The sequence below is a fragment of the Rhodnius prolixus genome, unplaced genomic scaffold (assembly GCF_049639745.1).
Source record: "Rhodnius prolixus isolate KJV_2025 unplaced genomic scaffold, Rpr scaffold_1, whole genome shotgun sequence".
NCBI classification, from domain to species: domain Eukaryota; kingdom Metazoa; phylum Arthropoda; class Insecta; order Hemiptera; family Reduviidae; genus Rhodnius; species Rhodnius prolixus.
The window spans coordinates 25,181,283-25,203,350 of NW_027411581.1; the positions used below are offsets into that span (position 1 = coordinate 25,181,283).

Sequence of the window (22,068 nt, forward strand, 5' to 3'; positions counted from 1 at the left end):
TTTCAGACTTGGACAAATCCTATTATTCGGAAGGGATCAACAAACTAGAGCAGCGTTGGACGAAGTGTATAATCCTAAAAGGAGACTATGTTGAAAAATAAAAAAGGTTTACCCCCAAAAATTAAGTAGTTTTTATTTTTGCACGGACTTTTCAAACGACCCTCGTAAGAGCCGACCTAAATACTTTCGACTTGCCTAAACTCAAAATTAAGTACTCTGCATTTGGGCGGAAACCTAGAACTGGCTGAATTTAAGTTTCAAAACAATTTGATGAAGAATAAGTTTATTAATCTCTTGAAACTTATTTATTTGCGCATGTTTTCTTATTTGAGTTTCTTAGAGAATAGAAAAAAAGTAATCGCTTACTTTTCAGGCGGTGCTTAACGTCCAACTACCTGTCGTGCACGGGGGCGGAAGCTCATAATTTACTATAAACAATTGTTTCTAGCAAACAAAAAGTAGTCATACGCGGGATTCTAACTGGGGTTCTCCCATTTACAAAGCTCCTGACTACTTAGACTAACACCCGCCCCAAAGGAAATATATTTTCACTTTGGTTTGAAACTTCTTCTTAGTAAATATTGATTCGAATCGAGGAAGCGTGACTTCAGGCTCTTTCCTACGCTATAATTTTATTGCTTACATGTATTTGGTTCGAAGCGCAGTTTTGCAGATTGCAGAGAGGATAGCTAGTATTCTTTCATTTAATCGAAATTAATTTAATTCAATAAGCTGAGCAAGTTTTGCTAGAAAGAAGTCAATTAAACCCATCGCTATAAAAATTGAATCCTCGGGATTCAAGCAGTTCGACAAATGCGTATTTGTCTGGTCCATCATCGTCAAGGATTCTCTACAGCGAAAGTTACCCAGTTGCTTGAAATGGTGATAATCTATTGACGAGGATCATGACTAGTGGGACAGAACATTGATCTCAAACTCATCTAATTTTCGGACGTTCGTTCTTGGTCTGTAATTTTCGTCGGTTTGTTGACACTTCAATGAAGATTCTATCGGATTTTTATTTTTTAAAATTCATTTATGTATGTTTGCATTGAAAATGGTCTGCCTGCACCTGGATCGAAAGCTTGGTAAAATAATGTAACAAAAAGATAAACTAGCTCACAATAGTTACACTGATCTTGTTGCAACATTTTTTCTCCAAACCACTGTTTCTCTATCTGAGGAGCTGGTTTTTAGTGGTTATGGCAAAACAAAATACCATTTTATTGTAGTGGACTTTTGCAATATAGAAAACGATTAAATTTTAGGAAAAACATGCAACTTAAGGAAAATTAGATTATTAAGAGAAATATTGTTTCATCCATATTTTTTTTTTTTTTTAATTGTTTAGTGGTTTCTAATTAAAGAAAACCTTATTATTAGAGATTGATTAAAACTATAATAGAACTTAATTAGATGATATTGCAGGTATTGCTGGCTGGCTGGACTCGGTCCTGCCCGGCGGTATTAGTGTGTCCGCTCCAGCGAACTCCATGAATATTCAAAAGAAAGAAATAACGTTGGGCAGCCTTGTATATCGCGCACAGTTATTAGAGCTGGTGGCGGACCTTACCGCCCTATCTTTCTATCTCTGCCGCTCCTCCTCTCGCCACCGATACCTCCAGAAGAGCCGCCTCCGTCTTCTATTATTCATTTAATAACATTCACACAACATACATACACATTTCACAGGCTTATGCTCACATGTGCTTACAATTTGCAAATTACATTTTTAGTAGAATGGCTACTTCCCTTAATTCATTGTCTGACCATCTTCAAGAAAGAAAATATATGTAAAAAAAAAAAAAAATACATGCATGAGACTGACAATATCTTGTGACGGCCTCGTTATAAACTCAAGAATATATTACATTATATTACACATATTAAAAAAAAAAAATGAATTTTAATTGTGTGGGAATGACGTTCGAAGCGAGACCTCAATAACAGTCCAAGGTTTACACGTGCATCCATCTGTGTAACTTATCAAAACTTAAAAAAATTAAAGCCCGTTCTATCATTCATCTAATTCTTGGTTTACTTCTTTTAAAAATAGGTTTTTATCATCCTTCAAAGCATCTTTCAATCCTTCAAGCATCCTTCAAAGCGACAGAAAAACTGCCATTCAAAATTTTCCCCCAAACAATGTTAGCTCTATTTAATACATAGTGTCATGTTTCATCAAGATTTGTTAGTCTGCACAATGAGCGGACATCATGGGATAAATTCCATAATGGTGCAGCCATTGGAGGCACAGGCACCGGGATCTGGCGTAGATATTGTCATATTAGATTGGCTCCTTCCTTGACGAACACAATTTCAAAACTAACACTTGCCAGGAACTTCAAAACTGTTAAACTTGGCAAGCAAGAGAAAACTGTACTTGGTCTTACTATCCTCCTATTTGCAGCTATGGTACTGCAATGGAACTGCAAAGCGGATCCAAACATTCCCATAAAAATCTTTTAAGCCATCACTGATCCATTCTTTTCTGTGAGCATTCACACCGTCCTGTGAATTTGTTTCTAACCTTAACCAGCCCCGTTTTGTCGAATTCTCCAAATTTCCCTTATCACCTTAATCCCTTAATCTGCAACTACTCCTATTACCACTATACCATCGATTCCTTATTATAAGCTGAAGCGCCGGTGGACTCGCGACCACCAGATCGAACAATAATCAGGACATCCTTCAAATTCAATTCTTTCCTTACTCTGAATTAACCGACTTATAATGTTCCTAATTAGATTACCTTCATTCTAACCATTTGAATGATTTTGTTTTATTATTATAATTTATTAGTTTTTATTTTGATTTGATGTTTATGCTGCGTTTTTCAACATTTATCAGATTTTATTTGTGTTATTGCAAAAAGTAGTTGCGAATACATTGATAATAACAATTATATATTTTTGTCCCATCAAGTAGTTAGCTTTTAAGCCATTCGGCATCTCTCAGCTGAATAAGGTTTGGCCATTTCAGCACTAATCATGATAATAATAATTGTATTCTAATCTTGAACCGAGGTCTTTTTAAGGAAAATAATAGCACTTAGGCTGCGACATCTAGAACAATTCACGTCAACCTTTTATGATTCAAAAACACTACGGCAGATGCAGCAAGGACTCCCGTTCGGTTTTAAGTTGCAGGCGCTAAACATAAGAAGTATTTAGCGAGTATAATACACACAAGTAAGTTCACTCTTCGATTCCTATGTTTGCCCTTTTTATGTAGATTCTATCGTAAAAGGCAAATGCTACTTAAATTGGGAAAGAAACCTTTTTAGCTCAACATTCGTTTAAATTAGTCTTTTCAGTATGGTCTTCAGTTTTGTAAAAAAAAATGTTTCGGAGCAAGAGATTGTCCGCAGAGACAACTTTACCGCTGTCTCTAACGAAAGAACACTGTGCTGGGAACGGCAGAATTCTAGGAAACCTTCTAGCTTCATTAATCTTAAATAAAGATCCCTTAAATAATTTTTATAGAAATGGAATCTGAAATTAACTTGCAAACTTCTGTGTTTATGCTGCTTTTGACGAAACTCTGATTATCGTGAGATTCAGCCACGACAGGTGAGCTATCAGAGACACATGTCTCTATGTGGATACATACCCACCCACAATCTCAGTTGCTACTGGATTCAGTTCTCGAACATGACTAGCTAAATTACTTTTTAAAGAAGAGATATTCGCTGAGAGATTGAGATTCTCGTCTCGTAAAATCTGATCGAATAAGCAGGCTAATGCCTCTGCTTTACCGATAACGTGCGATAAATTCATCAAGATGGGCGATGCTTACAAAATTAATCAGGCAATTACAGGAAATAAAAGAAATGCTCTTTCCTATTTATCGATTGGAATATCTCTAAATCATTCTGTGAAAAATGTGACGTAAATGCAAATGCTAGTAGAATAAAGTATTTGTATTTAAGTTGGTAGTTTGTAGTGTTGTTCGTTAAAACCTACTCTACACTTAACCTCCCAAGAAGACCGATAGTACCCGAAACGTGTAGCACCAATAAAATGTTTTTTTTTTTTTCTTAACAAAGATTTTCTCTGACAATTGCGGAACATTCTTTCTCCCGCATTCTTTTTTAATTTCTCTTACTCTCTTAAGAGAAAATTTTGCTATCGTGCCGATTCCCTATTTTCAGTTTTCACTGAGTTTTGTGGTTTTTTGAGATTGGAAATGATGTTTTTGGTTAGAAAATGGAGCCCCAGAACATTTACTCGTATATTTAACGTTTATTTAGTTTAATTAGAGCTTTTTAATTTTAGAGAATCTGGTGGAAAGATTTTGGGCAAAATCGACCATGCAAAATCGATTTTTAAGTTTTTTACAATCATAAAAACAGCTCCGATGTTTTTCTATAAAATATTTATATAAACTTTTTTTTCGTAAACATTCTTATAAAATAATTTTGTGGAGAAGTGGCTGTTTGCTTGCTTCTAAAGTGTCATGTAAGTGAATTGTACAATCCCACCACTTTATAATATTATGAAGCTCAATTGAGTTGCTGAATTTCTGAGTTTGAAGAAAATCGCTTCACCAACTCTTTATTTCTTGGAGATTTATTTTTTCAGTTTTTCACGATATTGGGGGCTATCTCAGTGAATTCGCTGGTTTAGCACGGATATGATACATGTTCCCTGTATTAGGGAGTTTATTAACTGAGTGAATTTTTAAATTCATTCATATTTTGTAGAAGGTTTAAGTACCTCCAGCCCTATGATGTTAAGTCCTTCCAGAGAAGTCTTTCACATCAGACGCTTCATTTTTATTTAATTCTAGAATAATTGTAAAAATTAATCTGATGAATCAAATTAAAGAAGAGCGACTTTAAGAATATCCATGCTGCTCTGTTCTTAGAAGTAATAAATATTGTTTTTTTTGTGTATGTGTTCAGTGAATGATGGGTTTTACAGTAAAGGTAAAGGTACCTTAGGTTATGCACCCTTATAATTGGTGTTTGTACGTGAGCCAGCCAGTTCTCGGTCCTTTACTCATTGCACACTGGGACCTTCGTTCCCACACCGTACAGCCAGCATAAACATTTCACGGGATAAATACCATAAAATTCTCTCTACCTATCTATTGTTCTGACAGTTACTTGTCTTGGTAGAACAACTTCAATGACTATATTATGTTTTTCTCTGAATGGGAAACAGCAAAACTTGTCACCTGTGCCTTCTTGCCAGCAATACTATCAGCCCGTACTTCTTAAACATTTAAAATGCTAATTCTAAGTTTCATTACATCATTATCAGTTTCTTGCAGTATATAATCTCTTAGAAACAATTAGCCTTTTTAAATTTCACGTCATGGGACTGTTCAGTTTTCTGAAGCTGGCCAGGTGGTTGATCAGGTGTACGTTTGTTCGTTGGCTTGTAACAGAACATCATCTAACTTAATGACGAAAGTCGCAGATAAGTTGAATATGATATTTCGTTCTGGTACCATTGCTTCAGGTGATGAACTAAGATGTCCTCAACCGACAGTGCGCGTTACTAATTTTGTTTTGTTTTGTTTTTTAAATTTACTTTCAAATTCGTACCCTGTTTGGCCACCTACACATACTTATAATTTTTTTATAAAACTTTTTTTTTGAAGTATTTGCTTTTCTTCAACTTTAAACCTTTAAATACAGTCACAGTTTCGTTGCCATAGAATATAAAAACAATATTAAAATCATTTCCAGAATTTTAAATTCAAAGGCACTTGGTAAAACGAAAAGCAAATTTACAGAATAGATTTCTGAGATCTTTTTTACTAATTTCGCGAAAATGGCTCCATCAATATTTATAAAACTTGAAGTATTGTTTCAATATTTTTAATTTGAAGTAATTCTGACCACTGAAATAGTTATTTATTTAACAAGTGTGGAAAGTAGTACTTTTCCTCACGCGAGGCAGGGTTTGCACGCACGAGCGAGCGAAGCGAGGCGAGTGCAAGTGCAAATTGCCGAGTGTGAGGAAAATACTTTACATTCGAGTTAAATATTATATTTTTTCTGCAACCATTAGATTTATTAACTAAAAAAATTAAAAATTTCATTTTTACAGTCTACAAAAAGTAATTTATTTATTATAAACATTTATTGTTATATTACAATTATTTACATTACTTACGTATTCACATTACTTATTACATTTTCTGCTGTTTCTTTTATTGATGGAGGAGTGTTTTCTAAACAGGCATCACTAGAATCCATTTTAAATTTCTATAAGGTAACACTTTAACCTTTTTAACTGTTATAATTAAAAATATCTAATTATTTATTAAAGTATTATTTTTATTTCTATATTCCTTTCAATTTTTATTTTATTTTTTAATATTCGTTTTTTAATTATTTAGTTACGTTAAATAAGCTTATTAAAGTTTTACAGAAAATATTTAGGTTAATAACAAAACTTCTTATATCAAGGAAGCACAATAAAGTTTTTCCACACACTAGTGCGGAAAGTGACACTAATGGGAATTTTTCCCCACTAGTGTGGGAAGTTGGGCATTACACAGCTGATTTTAATTGAGTAATGAGAACTTCCCGACATGGTTGCAGAAAAATGATTTTTTTTATATTGTTTTAGGCGCGTCAACATCTGTTTTTTTTTTTTCAGTCCTTTTCAGTGCACTTTCGGCCTCCATTACGATAGTTTTTCTTGATACAATGCACTGCCAGCACCGGTCATTGAACCCTTAGAAGTTACTAAGAAGAGAAAATCTAAGAACTGACAACTGGATTCGAACCCCTTAATCTCCGTGCCGAAAACCGGTGTGCTAACCTCTAAGTTAATCCCTTCCCTACAGTTGTTTTATTTAATTTTTTATTTATTGAAGGCGCGTCAACTTTTGAGGTTATTGGCGCCCGGAGCAAAACAGACTTAATTTTGAAAAACTTCATTGAGGTGGTTGTGTCCGTCAGTAGGTCTAAGGTTGCTTTAAAAAGCAGAAATTATTCAGTAGTAATTAACAACAATAAAATCAGCTAGATATTCACTGCTGTTTGTATTATGTTCCAAAGAAACAATTTCAAGGCAAAATTAAAATCTATTTTTTCTTTAAAAGGAACTAAATATATTCTATTATGATTATATAATTACATTAATAATTAAATTTACTGGTTTTCGTCATTAAAAAAAATACTAGATTTCATTTTAATTAACCTTTCTCAAGTTAAATCTGATAATGCATTCTTTATTTATTGCTTCCTTTCGACAAGTTATTTTATTGAACAACAAAAATCTGGTGTTCCTTTTACCTTAGTTTGTTTCAAGTTTCTTGAAATTTTGAATTTGTTCTACAATAGTGTGGTTGGTTACTGAAATCCTTGATAAAAAAGTTTGAAACTAATGAAATAGGCCTAACCACGCTGATCAGTGGCACTTCCGGCGGTATCTTCCAATTCTAACGATTGGTCGATGTAACACTATCCTCAGACTTTTGAAAACATACGGACTAGAGTTGCGAGGGTCCAACCAAACCTATAGAAATACGGACTTTAGTACAGTCATTGCTATCAAAACTATTCCGATTGGTAGTTTGCGCTCCTATCTACCTGACTAAACTATTACTCTTCATAGGCGCCACGGTAGCCGAGCGGGTTAAGAGGCGAGACCTGCAAAGCTAATATGCTTTGTGGTACTGGGTTCGATTCCTGGTCTTGGCCTTGGATTTTATTTAATGGTTAAATGAGAAATAGTAAAGTAGGTTTGCTATTCGCCTCCGTCCACGACACCTAGTAAATGGTAGTTGGACGTTAAGCCCCGCCTGAAAAAATAGGCGATTACTTTACTTTACTATTACTCTTCATAACGACTTGCCAAGACGAAATACCAAAAGTTCCTTACTGCTCTCCCTATTTGATCTAATCCATTTGTACAGTATCTAATTCCTAACAATCCACCATACCGACTGAATCGCCAATAGCCCAGGTCAATTAAGATCATCGTCATCATCGATATCCTGTAGAGAGTGTTACCGCTGGGTAGTTTCTCTCCTCCTGCTCTTCTCGCTCAAATATATCCTAATTACTTTCTTATTTTTTATGACTTTAAGGCGCGTCAACTTCTGAGGTTATTGGCGCCTGGAGCTTTTTTCTTTCACTGACGGCCTCCGGACAGTGTTCTCTCGTTACAGACAGCACTGTCCATCACCGGACAGTGAGTTGTAAAAAGCTCCTAGGAAGAGAAAATCTAAGGGCCAGCAATCAAACCCGGGATCTCCGCGTGGGAATCCAAAATGCTAACCTTTCCTTTCTTAATTACTTATTGTATTTACGAGTATTTATATACAAACAGTTAATTATTAAATAAATTAATAAATAAAAGTTTCCCGCTCAATTGATAATATAGTATTAATTACTTTGGTTCAAACTAATCCTCAGGTTATCAAACCTATGTCTTGCTACTCATGATTACGTCGCCCAACAATAATTAATTACAAACATGAATAGCTTTTAAATAATATAAAATAAATAACTAGCAAATGGTAGATAAAAGAAATTCCAAATTATTGCTGTGTCAGTTTGTATTTTATATTTTACAGAGATATTAAATATTTTAATCCTTGTTTTTAACCATTTTAGAAAGTATAGTCAAGCAAATATACAAATTGAATAATCAACATGGTGATCCGGCGCAATAAATATTGCAGAACAAGCGATTCTTTTTTAATATGAATTTATTAAGGCAGTTATTAATAATCTATATTTGAGGTAGTTTGAAATAGTATATCTTCCTGCCAAGCCTATATATCAGATTATTTAAGTAAATGTGAGGATTATCTACGGTACAGAAAGATATATTTACAACTTTGTCTATTTTTAATAGATAATCCGCGATAGCAATACTGGTATTTTAAAAAGCGCTACACATATGATAAGTAATTTCTAATATTCAATACTTGTACCGTTACTAGTATCAGTTTTGGTTTTTGGTGTAATCCAGAAATTTATAACATTTAAATCTCGCAAAGTATTTGTCTGGACAGAGTGAACAGTTGCCAACCATGGCGCTGAGCACCTTCACGTCCCTTTTAATTTTTTTAATTAAGTGCGCGCTAATATCTAAAATGTTGGCGCCGGAGCTTTCTCTGTGCCCTGCTGTGTTCACCGGGCAGCTCTAGAGACATCTAGGAAGAAAAAAAATCTAAGGATAAAGCAACTAGATTTGAACCTAGCATCTCCGGCTTACTTGTGCACCGCGCTACCAAATTAAGCTAATTTCTTTTTCTTACTTTTTTAACTGCCACCATTATTATTTTACTTACTTGTAAACTTGTCATTTTATCTGTCTAAAATTACAACTCTCTGTACTCAGTAAAATATCGCGACTAATTTTGTGTATGCTGAGCCTTGGGGAACTCTATTATTTTTTATTTTTATTTTTTTTATGATTTAAGGCGCGTCAACATCTAAGGTTATTGGCGCCCGGAGCTTTTTTCAGTGCACTGCCGGCCTCCGAATAGTGTTCTCTCGTTACAGACAACACTGTCCATCACCGGACATTGAGCTGTAAGAAGCTCCTAGGAAGAGAAAATCTAAGGGTCAGCTGCTGGATTCGAACCCGGGACCTCCGCGTGGGAGTCCAGTATGCTAACCACATAGCTAATCCCTTCCCTAACTCTGATTATTGTGCGGTTATACTGCTCCGAAGAAATCCCACTAAATAATGGACAATGCAAAGCAATATTTTTACAGTTTTCTGTCAAAAATAGGAGGTGAAACTGTTTTTGGAAATGACAGGTAAATTTCGTAACAAGCTTCTTTTAAGATATTCATTTTTTCACTTCAACTTAACTTTATAAAGTTTAACGCTCTATACAAAGTTGTTGCTCGCAATATCTCTGACATACGAACAAAATGCAATAATTCAATAAGAATAATTTGAATTGTCTGACTGTAACTTTCAACCTCAAACCATATGAGTAATCTCAGATTATGTACTAATGTAATCTGAAAAGCGACCATACTGTAGTCAGAATTCCTAACGACCTTTCTGAAAGAGAAATATCAAAGAACTTGGAAAGATTTTTCCATTGAAGTAAATAGCGTTATATTCTTCTAAAGCAACAACTGTGTTACTTTAGTCGTCTTCATCTCTGGTAGAATTTCTGACAATAATTGATCGCGCAATAGGAATCTTATTTCAATTTATGATTTCGTAGGAAATGAAAAGAAAAAGAAATTTCCAGAATTAGCAAGGTGTAGCAATGTTCTCCGATGTTTTCTTGCCATCTCTGTCTAGTTACAAGTGCCATCTTCGTCTTTTTCAACTCATAACAGCAGGCATGACAAAACTCTTGGTTAAAATTTATAGCAGGAGAGTTTGTAGCGAGGGTCACACTTCCAGACAAGCATTCCCTCACACCGACGGCAAGAAGTTCTTCTTCAGCCCGTCTCGTTACCATCTTCTCCTCGTTGCTCTTCTCCACCACCCGGCCATTCTAGCAAACCTGTAAAAAATTACCAGTAATTCCTTTAAATTACCTTTACCATTATCCTTGCCCGAGGGACATGTCACGGGATCTTGTTTTAAAATATATCGCCTAGAAAACACTTTTAAAGTCACAATATTTCTTCTTGCCCATTCGCCATTCATCTCAGGATGATTCCATTGATAAAAATTCAATGAAAAAAAGAAAAAAAAATCATTTTTATTTACTCAACTTCAACCTTTATGTTATTTTTCACGAAGTAATTACTTTTTCTGAAAACTTCTTTTTTTTTTAAAGGCGCGTCAACATTTGAGGTCTTTGGCGCCCGGAGCCTTTCTCAGAGATAGTGTACTTTCGTTACAGTGTTAGTGAACTCTTCTCGAAAGTAAATAATAACTTTAATTTATTTTTAAATTAATGTATAAATGATAAGCTGTTTCTCCATTGAAATTTTACAATGATCTTAAATGGTTACATTTTCGAGTTTCGATCAGTTAGTATTTTAAAGTATAAATAACAATTATAGTAAATATTTGGTCTTATTTATTAGTTAACTATGAAAATCGACTATCAGTAAATTTTAAATAATTTATCTTATTAGTTTAATAAACTATCTAGGTTGAGTTTTTTGTTTTTAATTCTTTATATAGTTATAATTAGGCTAACAAGAAAGGGATTAGCTATGCGATCAGCCTATAGGATTCCCATGCGGAGGTCCCAGGTTCGAAACCAGCTGCTGGCCTTTAGATTTTCTCTTCCTAGGAGCTTCTAACAGCTCACTGTCCGTTGATGAAAAGTGTTTCCTGTAACGAGAATGTCCGAAGGACAGCAGTGCACTGAAAAAAGCTCCAGGCCCCAATAACGTCAGATGTTGTCGCGTAAGAAAAAACAAAAGACGAACATTAAATTTCTGTAAAATACCAGAGTTGTTGAAGTTACGCTGTGGTATCACTCCAGCACTACAAGATCTGCTGACTTTCGTCATTTGAGTGGCGATCACATGACCATTGTCTAGGAGTTTGAAGACGTCCAGGAGTGTTATCTGAAACTTTCCTGGAAATAAGGTCCTGTACTAATTATTTGGAATGAGGCTCTAGGAATGTTTCTGTAAAACAAGGGTTTGAATCAATCCCAGATTTCGAACTTGCTTGACGAAAGGAATTTTTAGATCATTGAGAATAATTTGATTAAAGACAAAAAAAAAAAAAAAAAAAATTGGCACCATGGGGTGAAGCGGAAGGCGACTTGAGACAACTTTGCCATCAAAATCCCTCCTAAAATTTGTATTCTCATTGTGAACATGTATTTGATTTACTTATTAAATTATAACTTTTATTTGATAAATTGTTCCACAAAATTTCGATTAATGAGACATCTGGGAGATAGAATGGTTAGGTTTCCTTCTAAAGCACCAATTCAGCATAAAGTGCAGTCCCGTATTTAATAACTGATAAGGGTTTGATAAATGCTTAACTGAACTACAGTTTTATAAATTAAACCGGGCAGATTTCCCATTGTCTGCAGAACTGTCGGAAAATGCATCCTGCAATTTTTGTTAACTTGGCACTCACTGGTATATGCACATTTAACTGAATAAGTATCCTCAACAATTTTTTTGGGCACCCCGAGAACGTATATGAGTGCCTAACTAAAGTGTAATCTGATTTCGGTTCATGTAAGAATTAAGAGTGTTTTTCTTCAGAGTTTGAAGAGTGAAACGTAAAGAAATATTGCAGAAAAATGTTTTGAATGTTCACACCATCTTTCTGTCAATGTTCGGACGGTGTCGGCTGCTAACACCACGATTCAGAGTTTAGCATCCTCGCTTTCTAACATTTATCATCCTGCTTTCTAATCCTGACACATCACTTTTCGGATTCTCCATGGGAACTAAACGGGAGCATTTTAGCAGCTCAGTTAAAAAAAAAAAAAACTGCTTAAGCATTATCACAAGCCTTTCAAAAATTAACAATCTATTTTTAATTATCTAAAAATAAAACAACTCCCACGTGGTAGTTAATATTGTTCGAAACAACTGAAACGGTCAGTTGTCACATTGTCCTGTCCTGGTGAAATTTGTTTTCGAGAATGATAATCCCCCTTTCAATGTATGGTTAAGTGGTGCAGATATCTAACTCACTGGCCATTGGCTCAGTGTTGTTATATTACCTTCCTTTTTTTCGGCAACTGATATAAGAGTGTTGTTAAGGCAAAGGCCTTTTTCCTATCTCATCACAACAAAACTGAATATTCATGTAGCGGCAACTTATCAGCAGATCCTTCCGACCCACTCGCGCCTCATAACAGCCAATTCATAATGTTTCACCTATCAAACAGATAACAATGTTACACATCAGTTGCACTCTAATGAATTGTACACTACTCATTGTCCGATTTACTTATCTTAAATATTATTTACAACCTTAATTCTTTGTACTTCTGGGCTAGAGCAGGATTTGGAAGAATTGCATTCTGTGTAACGAGTACTGAACACTGTTAATTGCACTTTATTCAAACTCAGACTTGCAATGCTGAATACTGATTAAAAAATACAAATCTGATTAATGTGTATTGTTTTTGTTAATCTCATTTTATATTTTTGAGTACCGAATATTGTGTGCATTTCCGAGTACTTAATTATTCTATTTCGGCCAGTTTTATTAGGTGAAGATATCCCCTTTCACACCTAATTTGTACTTTTTAATCGAATTTGAACTGGTCGTACCCCATCATAGACACTTTTATTTGTAAACACTTTTATACCTTTATTTTATTCGTATAAATTTTCAATGTCAGCCAACCAAAAATGCTACTTTTCTAACAGATTTTTAAATAATAGATTTTTTTTTTTTTTGGCGATTACAATGAAAACGGCTACTAAAGCAAAGAACTCGCCTGTATTTTCAGGCGGTGCTTAACGTCCAACCACCAATTAGCCTGACGAGGGCGGAAATAGATAATTTATTATTAACATTTGTTTTTGAACAAATAAAAAGTAGCTCCACGCGAGATTTGAACTTGGGATCTACCACTTACCAAGACACGTTCGTGACCAATAAACCAACACCCGCCCCCAAAACGTCTACTATATAACTTACTTCTACCAATTTTGTTGTAAAATTAACCAGGGTAAATTTGATTAAGGGCTTCTAGACAAGGGAGATGGTTGGATATTGCTCTAAATTTTCATTTTATTTTAATGCAAAGGCATGAAACGTTAATACGGATTAAATATGGTCCAAAATTTCAAATCTGAAGTAAATTGTTGGAAATTCACGGTCAATTTACTAAGTTTGAGATTCCTCGCTCCGAAAATATCATTGAAATGGCGGGACACATTGAATTCAATTAGCTTTTTGTACAAATTCCGATTTTCAATCAAACTGACAAAACTGACAAAAAGAGGTAAGAGAAAATCTGATTGAAAAATCAGATTTTCGAAACTGTTTCAGAAATTCTTTTTACTGAGGTTATAGGAGGTAGAGATTTAAGACTGTAATGAGTACATTGTAGCGCACAGGCTGTAAAGAAGTGTGTAGCTCTGTGACCTCATGTTAAGTGACAATGACGAATTACCGAGTTTAACTATGACGAGAGGCGTGGCGGAAGCCTGAAAATGGACTGCCGCTCACTTCGAGTTCATTTGGCGCCTGATTGTGATACAAATGGAAACGCGTCCATTTCTACAATATTGCTATATGAAGGGATTTAATAAGGCGTGGTGTGTTGCCGCAGTGAGCGACAGAGTGTGAGCCTGTAGGCTATTCCACCAACTTATAATGGGATTAGAACCAAAATTTTGTGCGGTGAAGTTGGCCTCACTGCTTGCCATGCCCTCATCTCTGCCCAAAAACCTCTCCCGTCCTTTTCCATCTCACCATTCAAACACCCACACAATAACAACATACTCACTCGCACACTAGCCTACAATGGTAACAATTCCTGCTTTAATACCCAATCCGATTATCTTTTATGTAACTTACCTCACACCCTTAATTTCTTTCAGCTACCATTGACCCTTGTGTTGCTGCTTGCTGGTGACAAAAAAAAACAAGCAAGAAAGGAACACATCAATGCTGTTTGCAGACTAAATCTTACACCTACTCAAACTATGGTGCACCAATAGTTTAACTTTAGGTCAAAATATTAACTTTTGAAAAAGTTTTCTTCGAGGAAAAATTAAAAAAAGTGACAAATAATGGTGCATGAAAAGAAGGAGGTGACTAAAACTGTTTTAGAAGAATCACCGCTCGAAAGAAGAAAATAAAGCCGCCTACCAAAAGAAAAGTGGAGATCAAAAGTGGCCTTAAGTATTTAGGCTCGAGGCCTTGGAGTACTAAATACGTCTTTTGCTGAACAGCAATCCCTAAAAATATTTTGGATTTTATAAAGGATGGGAATGTAGTTTAATCCTGATGTTTCCATAGTTTTATGATTTAACCTTTGCGGAACTCTTAATTAACCGTCGGGTATTTGGTTTAAATGAAAACCTAGTTTATAGAGCTCTTTTGTTTGATTTCATAACTAATTACTGCTTCTTTGACGTTGCGAACTATCCACAAAACATGTCCTTATTTCTTGGGACAGTAATTTTTGATTTATATTTATTATTGGCCAGGAGAGTTGGGAGGCCGAAGCTGCGCTGGGCGGACGGTGTTGCTGGTGATGCAAAGTCGATGTTGAATGTCGCCAACTGGAGAGCGGCAGCACAGAGCAGGACTGACTGGCAGAAACTGGGTGAGGAGACCAAGTCTCAGCAATGAGTTGTAGTGCCGTTGGATGATGATCATCATGATGTCACTATTGTGAAGTGCTTGAAGTGAATATTACGTTGAAAAGGCCGCTTTTGAGATGAATTGATGAGACTGAATTGAAGGAAGCCTATGCCAAACTGACAGATCCTTAGATGTTTGCTGAAGATTGACGAACACATCAATTTTGAAATATCATTTGTAAAAACGAAAGGAGAACTATCGAAAGCGAAGGGGCCTAAAATTCTTCTTATCTCATATTTAAGGCTGTTAGTTGGGATAATGCTTGTCGTTCCTTGAGAAAGAATGATTTTTTTTTAAATATTTATTTTATTATTCAATAAAGAAGATCCACGTTTTAAAATGTGATAGTATGAACTGAATTTTATGCTGTAATGTAAATGTGTTGGCCGACAGTTGATATTTGATAGATTTAATGGGTTTCTCCTAAACGTTTTTGTTATAGTTGTTAGTTGTGTCACTATAAATTCAGTTTACAGTTTTAGTTATTCCCTGCTGTTTGTAGAGATTTCCGTCCTGTCAGTTTCTATAGCGTTGTTTTAACTCTATCAGAAGGGTATTTGCTTGTACGCAGTGTAATAATTTGGGGTACGCTGTGCGTATTGTGCAGTTACTCTCTTTTTTTTGTTGGTGACTGACACCCGTCACTTTCTGCGGTTACCGCTAGTTTCTAAAACTGTGTTAAAACGCATAACAAAATTCTAATTTCTATTTCATTTTCTATCTGTCATCATTTAAATCCTTGTTTCTAGTACTCACTCTACAACAATCTATTGCCTATAAATATTATTTAGCTTTATGTATTGTTCTCATAATTATAAAATAGCATTGTTTCTATTGAACCATTTACTGACATGCTGGCATTCACCTGACATTTTAAATCTCAGGTTAACAATTTTATAAAAGTTATTATTTGAAACTTTTAAATTAATAATTTAAATAACTGTAGATGTTGTACAGATACATTAAATGTAGAATTTCTGATTGCTGTTCATTTACTCTGAAATTACATTACAAAGTTTCTTGTAGAGAAGAGATTAGGTCATTAAACCAAGCGAAGATCCCAAAGATTTCCTCTTTAGAAGCTTCTTGCTGCTCACTAATTGACAGTGTTCTCTGTAACGAGAGAACAGAATCTGGAGGCTGACAGTGCTCTGAGAAAAGACATCGAACGTCAGTGACCTCAGATGTTGATGAGCCTTAAATTAAAAAAAAGAATTACTTCTCTCTTTCAGTGAAGTGGTCATTTCCCATATCTTATTGACCACAAGCCATCAAATTCTCAATTTCCTAGCTAAATATTTAGGAATTCAGGAACTACTTCCGGATAAAATGATTTCCCTTAAAGCTCCCAGTATTTTAGCAGAAATAGAAGAATTGTTGAAACTAGAATGTCTGCAGAGCTGCAGACAAAAATGTTCAAACTACTAAACTATAATGAACTTGTAAAAGGATGAAGTTTAAGCTGATGGATTTTCTATGTGCCTTGGTGATAAACTGTGAATCCATGTCTATGATTTATCTATCTTAAAAAAGAACAAAAATAATGTTTACATTTTATTTCAAAAGAAATAGAAAATAAAATTGTTACATGAATTCGAGGTACATGTTGGTTCGTTCTCGAAAAATTAAACATTGCACAAAAAAAACAGAATAAGTTTTCACTGTGAGATCGGAACATAATGAAACTGTCTGATAAAATATTTTAAAGTTGGCCATCAGAAGAGACAAAATGCATTAAAATAGGAAAATATGACTCTAGTTATTTTCTATTATTTTCCATTATATATCTGCAATAAATGGCAAAATACAAATCGTATAGTGGAGTTAAAAATAACATTTTATTGAAATTGTCTGACAATTGTAAAAGTTTTATGTATTCTTGGCAAATCTACTATATATTGCGAACGGCAATAAAAAGTTGCCGCAACCTTGACAGTGATGGAGTGCCATTTTATTTTATTTTATATTTTTTTCTATTAAACACGCAATTTTTGCTGAAATATTCTAGTTTATGGGTAACTAACTGTACTTACGCGTAGCTAGCTATGTGAATAGACATTTTTAGATTCGCGATACGTTGTTACTTTTAATAATAATTATTTTACAAATTGCACAATAGATAATTGGAAGAATTAATTATTATAGTTACTTTTTTTTTTCTACACCTAAGACAAATAGAGAAATTATCAGCTGGAAGGAAGCCGTGTTATTAGAGTCCATTAGGCGCATGTATCAGGTGGACGGTGAAGGACTGTGTAGTATGACATGGATCTCCTGTTAGTACACTAAAGTACCAGTACGAGTACACAACGAGTGACATTAAAACATAATATGTCAATGATACCTACGTCTAACTTGCTTAAATTGGTATAAATAATTTTATTCATTATAAAGTTCAGAAATTTTGTAAACTTTGATTTATTATAATTACATCTATACTTAAGGCTCTTGGTTTATTGCAGTTAGATTCACACGCCCAGATCTTGGGTTCTGAAAGTTTCACTAAATATTTTACTGTTCAAAATTTCAAAATGAAACAAGACCGTCACCTGAGAGCTTAAAGCCATGCCTTGGTAAAAACGTCCAATACCTTTTTTTAATATTTTTTAAAAGGGACATATTCAGAGATTTAGGTAGAATACAGCTTTTTAAATAAATTTGGATATCGAATTCGAATACATTTTTTTTTTTCATTCTTTAGAAAAGAATTGCCTAAATGGTGAATATCGATACCTAGGTGATTGTCTAAGCCAGAGGTTCCCAATCTTTTTCGGTTTGCGGTTCCGCGGCGCCCTTAATAAATAAGATTTTTTCTAAATTTTTGACTTTCTTCAAAAATTAGAAAACTTTCCTTTTCACAAGCGATTTCCCATTTAACAGCAAAAATTAAAAAAAGATATTTACTATTTTCCTTGGGATAATATAAAATATCTACTTTTAACTGTTTCGGTAATATCCATGTCGAGTATATCCACAACCACCATGTGGTTAGGTTAGTTGAAAAATAAATTAAACACGAATTTTAAAATCACAAACAATTTATTGAACGTCTATTGATGATTAACATTATTAAAATTATTAATGGAATGGATGGGCTTGATGTTCACTTCACAACTTCTCAAATCTCAGAATAAAATTGGATATGGCTACCCCCATTTTTTGTTCAACGTTAATTTTCGAGCGATATTTACTTTTTATTACCGCGACCGCCGAAAACCCAGCTTCGCACCAATAGGATGTTGCAAATGGAATTAATATTCGTAGAGCTTTACCACCAAGCAGTGGATATTCCTTTTCTACTGATATCCAAAAATCAGAAAGTTCCATGCTACCAAATTTTAACTTTAAAGTATTATCGCAAGACAAGTCAATAAGAGATTCTTCTTCTATAGAAGTAAATTCTGATGGAGCCTTGGTTCTAAATGGGTCTTGAATCCATGTAAATTTATCATTATCTACTTCAAAGTATTTGGTTGGGTGGAGAAGCCGTGCTTGCGCACTAGCCGTTTCAAAAGATGCGGACTGGAAAGAAAACAATGTAAGACTCGAAAGTTGCTAAATTCTTGGAATTTTGTCAGCATACACAATTGTTGTCGCAAAAATTTGAGATTTGGAAATTCCAAGAAAATTGCCGAATTGTTCTATTGAATATTTTGCTGCGCCCTGATGACGGCACCGCGGCGCTCCGGGGAGCCGCGGCGCACACTTTGGGAATCACTGGTAGTAAAAAACACCAACTGTAACCAAAAACATTTCTAATTCCAATGCCTCATCAATTTAGACTTTGTTTAGTGCCCTTACATCTTTTAGTTTGTAGTTTTTAGATTGTAGATTCTCCCAGTGCACTGCCGGCCTCCGGAAGTGTTTTCTCCTTTACAAACAAGTGAAGTGCAAAAAAGCTCCTTGGAAGATAATTTAGAATAATTTTTTATTTTCTTAAATTGTAAAAAATAAATTGTTTTTGAATTGAACGAAATTTTGGAAATTACAAAATTTACGCTTCGCATCTTGCTACCTAAATATTTACAACTGCACCAATTTCTTTCTAGTAAATGCGATAAGTGAAAAGATGAGTGCTAGAATGGAGTAACTGCCACTGACTATCCTTACAGTGCTGAAGAATGAGAAATATGCAGGTTGATAGTGAATGAGATGTACAGTCCAGGGAAATGCGAACAATGTAGAGTAATTGCGCTTAGAGTTTGTCTGTATGAGAAGAGAGTGGATATTTACATACTTTGTATATTTACAATAATCTGTAGATCACTTTTATTCCAGCAGTTGATCTCTTGGCCACATGCGTCTCCGTCTTCTATCGGAATTTCTAGGAATGGAAAAGAGTTCTTGGATTAATGGATTCTTGAGGAGAGAGTGCAGTCCTGGTGCAGATACCAGGATGTGATAAGTTCGCGTACAGAAGAAGCATTGAGATAATGGACTAGTCTGTTTGGAATCGTAAAATGGAGACTAATGCTGATTCTGCGAAGAATTTAGGATTGGAGGGTTTGTATTCGGAGTGATAGCCCTACATTGTCGTAGATAAGAACTTAACTGTTTAAAGTGAGTCTAGAACGATTGTCGAGTAATAGTGAGTTCAGTTTGTTTAGACGGAATTGTGATCTTGTCAAATATTCGATGTCTAGTTTTCAGTAGAAATTATTTCGAGTACGTTTGTGGGAGTTGATGATACTTTGAAGTACTTCTTACGAATTTTGTGAATAACTTTTTAATTAGAATTCGTATAAATATGGAATTAATATGTTTTATAAGAAATATAAAATGGAAGTCTTTTACAATGATGCCTTGATTTCTGTAAGGCATTCGATGTAATCCTCCATGACTTGCTGCTCAAGGAACTGGCACGGTTGGGGATTCACTAACCGCATTCACTTGGGGTTCATCGTGTTTGAAGGGAAGAACAGTTCGTAAAATGAAATGGAGTAACTTCTTCAGTTGGGATAGATGTTACATTGGGTGCTCCACATGGAACTACGTTGGGACCTTGTAAACTATTAGAGAAATTTTTAAGAATTGGCTCTGCAGACTTCGTTTTGAGTTTTTCAGAATCGTCACAAAGATCGATTTTAATCCTGTCAAATGTATTGATTCTTAAACATAATGAACTGGGTCTTTTTTATTAATTGAACTTGTGACTTAAAATCTTGGTTACTGATGCATTCTCTATTCATGTCCTTATTTGCCCTGATTGTTTTTTATTTGTAAAATGATGTTTCGTAACTACAGTAATCTGAACTTTAAGTTAGCACTACTGTTAGTATCCATTTTATAGTTTTCTAATATTTTATAACCGTACTCCCCCTAAACGGGAGACACACCGTTGCGGATTGATGACAATAAGATGGAGTGGTCGAGGATAAAGATAGATGAAATTAGGTCGGAAAGTGTGGAGACAGCCAGGGTGTTTTATCTGTCTCTACAATAGATTTAGATAGGGGCTGTTTTGTTACAAGCGTGCGTTACTCGGGCTATACGTGGGGCGTCATTGTCATGACAGGATCACCCGGGTAAAAAAAAAAAAAAATATATATATACCGCCTCCGGCTATATTAGAGGAGAGAGGTTTTTGTTTGGTGTAAATAGACGCAGATGCCCTAAGTCCATCTGGAGTTGGTATTAGCCACTGCGCAAATACTAAACTTTAGCAAAACTGTCAAGCCTTTCAAACTACTGGAATTTTTGTCATTTGGAAGCAATTTTTCATCAATAATTTCAATAATCGCGATTGTTTTTACTAATTATTTCTCCAGGCTTAGGCGATGACTTGATTTCGCAAAGAAAATTAATTATTCGTTCTTAATTATATTTACATTCTCTTTCTACTAGAAAAGAGTAGGTATTGAGGATTTTTATTTTCTCTAGAAATATTCTGTCCTTGAAAAATAATTATAATAAAAGTTATTTTTACGCATAGTGCTTTACAATTATTTTAAAATTACTGCTTGGTTGAAAAATGACATTGTAGAAGTACCAAAACGTATTTAGGAGATCTCACAATTAATCTCGAGAGGCTACACAGCAGTTTTGATTTTGTTTTTTTCTTCACATATTTGATTTATCGCCCATATTCTGTGCAATCATCTCACAGATAAAGCTATAAGAGCCTCTTAATTTGTCATAAAGATGCAATAATAAAAACTGCTGCAATAAACTTCTATTTAAAGAACATTACTGTGCTATGTTCGTCACAGATAACATATACGATATATTTTGTTCGTATATATTGTTTGGTTTTCTACTTGATTTTTTATAAGGTAGATTAGACTAGGGCGGCCTCAAGGCCTAGGCCACTGCGACCCCTTTGGATCTATTGAGGCTCTACGCCTGAGTCCCACTACTCTGGAGGACCTAGGCTTTTCAGAAGTTTTCCTCCTTCAACCAAACCCTACGCCTGAGACACACATTGCTCTGGAGGACCTAGGCTTTTCAGAAGATTTCCTCCTTCAGCCAAAGAAAGGCTTAAACTTAGGGACGTGGATATATACACGCAAACTCACACGACTCATAATGACATAAATCAATCTGATATTTATTTTAAATGTATATCTATGTTAGAGGTAAATTCTTGAACAATGACTGAGGTGGAAGATGCTAACTATACTAATTAAAAATGTCCGTTACGCTAGCAGGAGTAGCGGAAATACGTAGATTAAGAGAAGAAGACAGATGCAGAAGTATGTTGCATATAAAGGAAGCAGTAACGTCACATTGTCAAACCGACCATCAATCATAGACCAGTTTCTAGCCAACACAGAGCATGTAGTTCTACTCTAGCCCACGCTAGTTGAACACTCTAGAACTAGACTTTTAAACAATACCGAAACATTATTCCGGAAATGCA

At 34.8% G+C, this 22,068-nt stretch overlaps 1 protein-coding gene across 9 annotated transcripts in view; it reads left to right on the top strand.

Annotated features, from left to right (window-relative positions):
• vvl (ventral veins lacking) overlaps positions 1 to 22,068 on the top strand; it is a 241,027-nt gene that overhangs the window by 20,917 nt on the left and 198,042 nt on the right. Inside the window, exon 1 of one of the 9 annotated variants that reach the window (XR_012460725.1) lies at positions 1 to 22,068. This exon is cut by the window's right edge and continues 13,016 nt beyond it. The exons of the other annotated variants lie outside the window; for them this stretch is intronic. The gene's annotated coding sequence lies outside the window, so the exon portion shown is untranslated. 9 annotated transcript variants of the gene reach the window in all.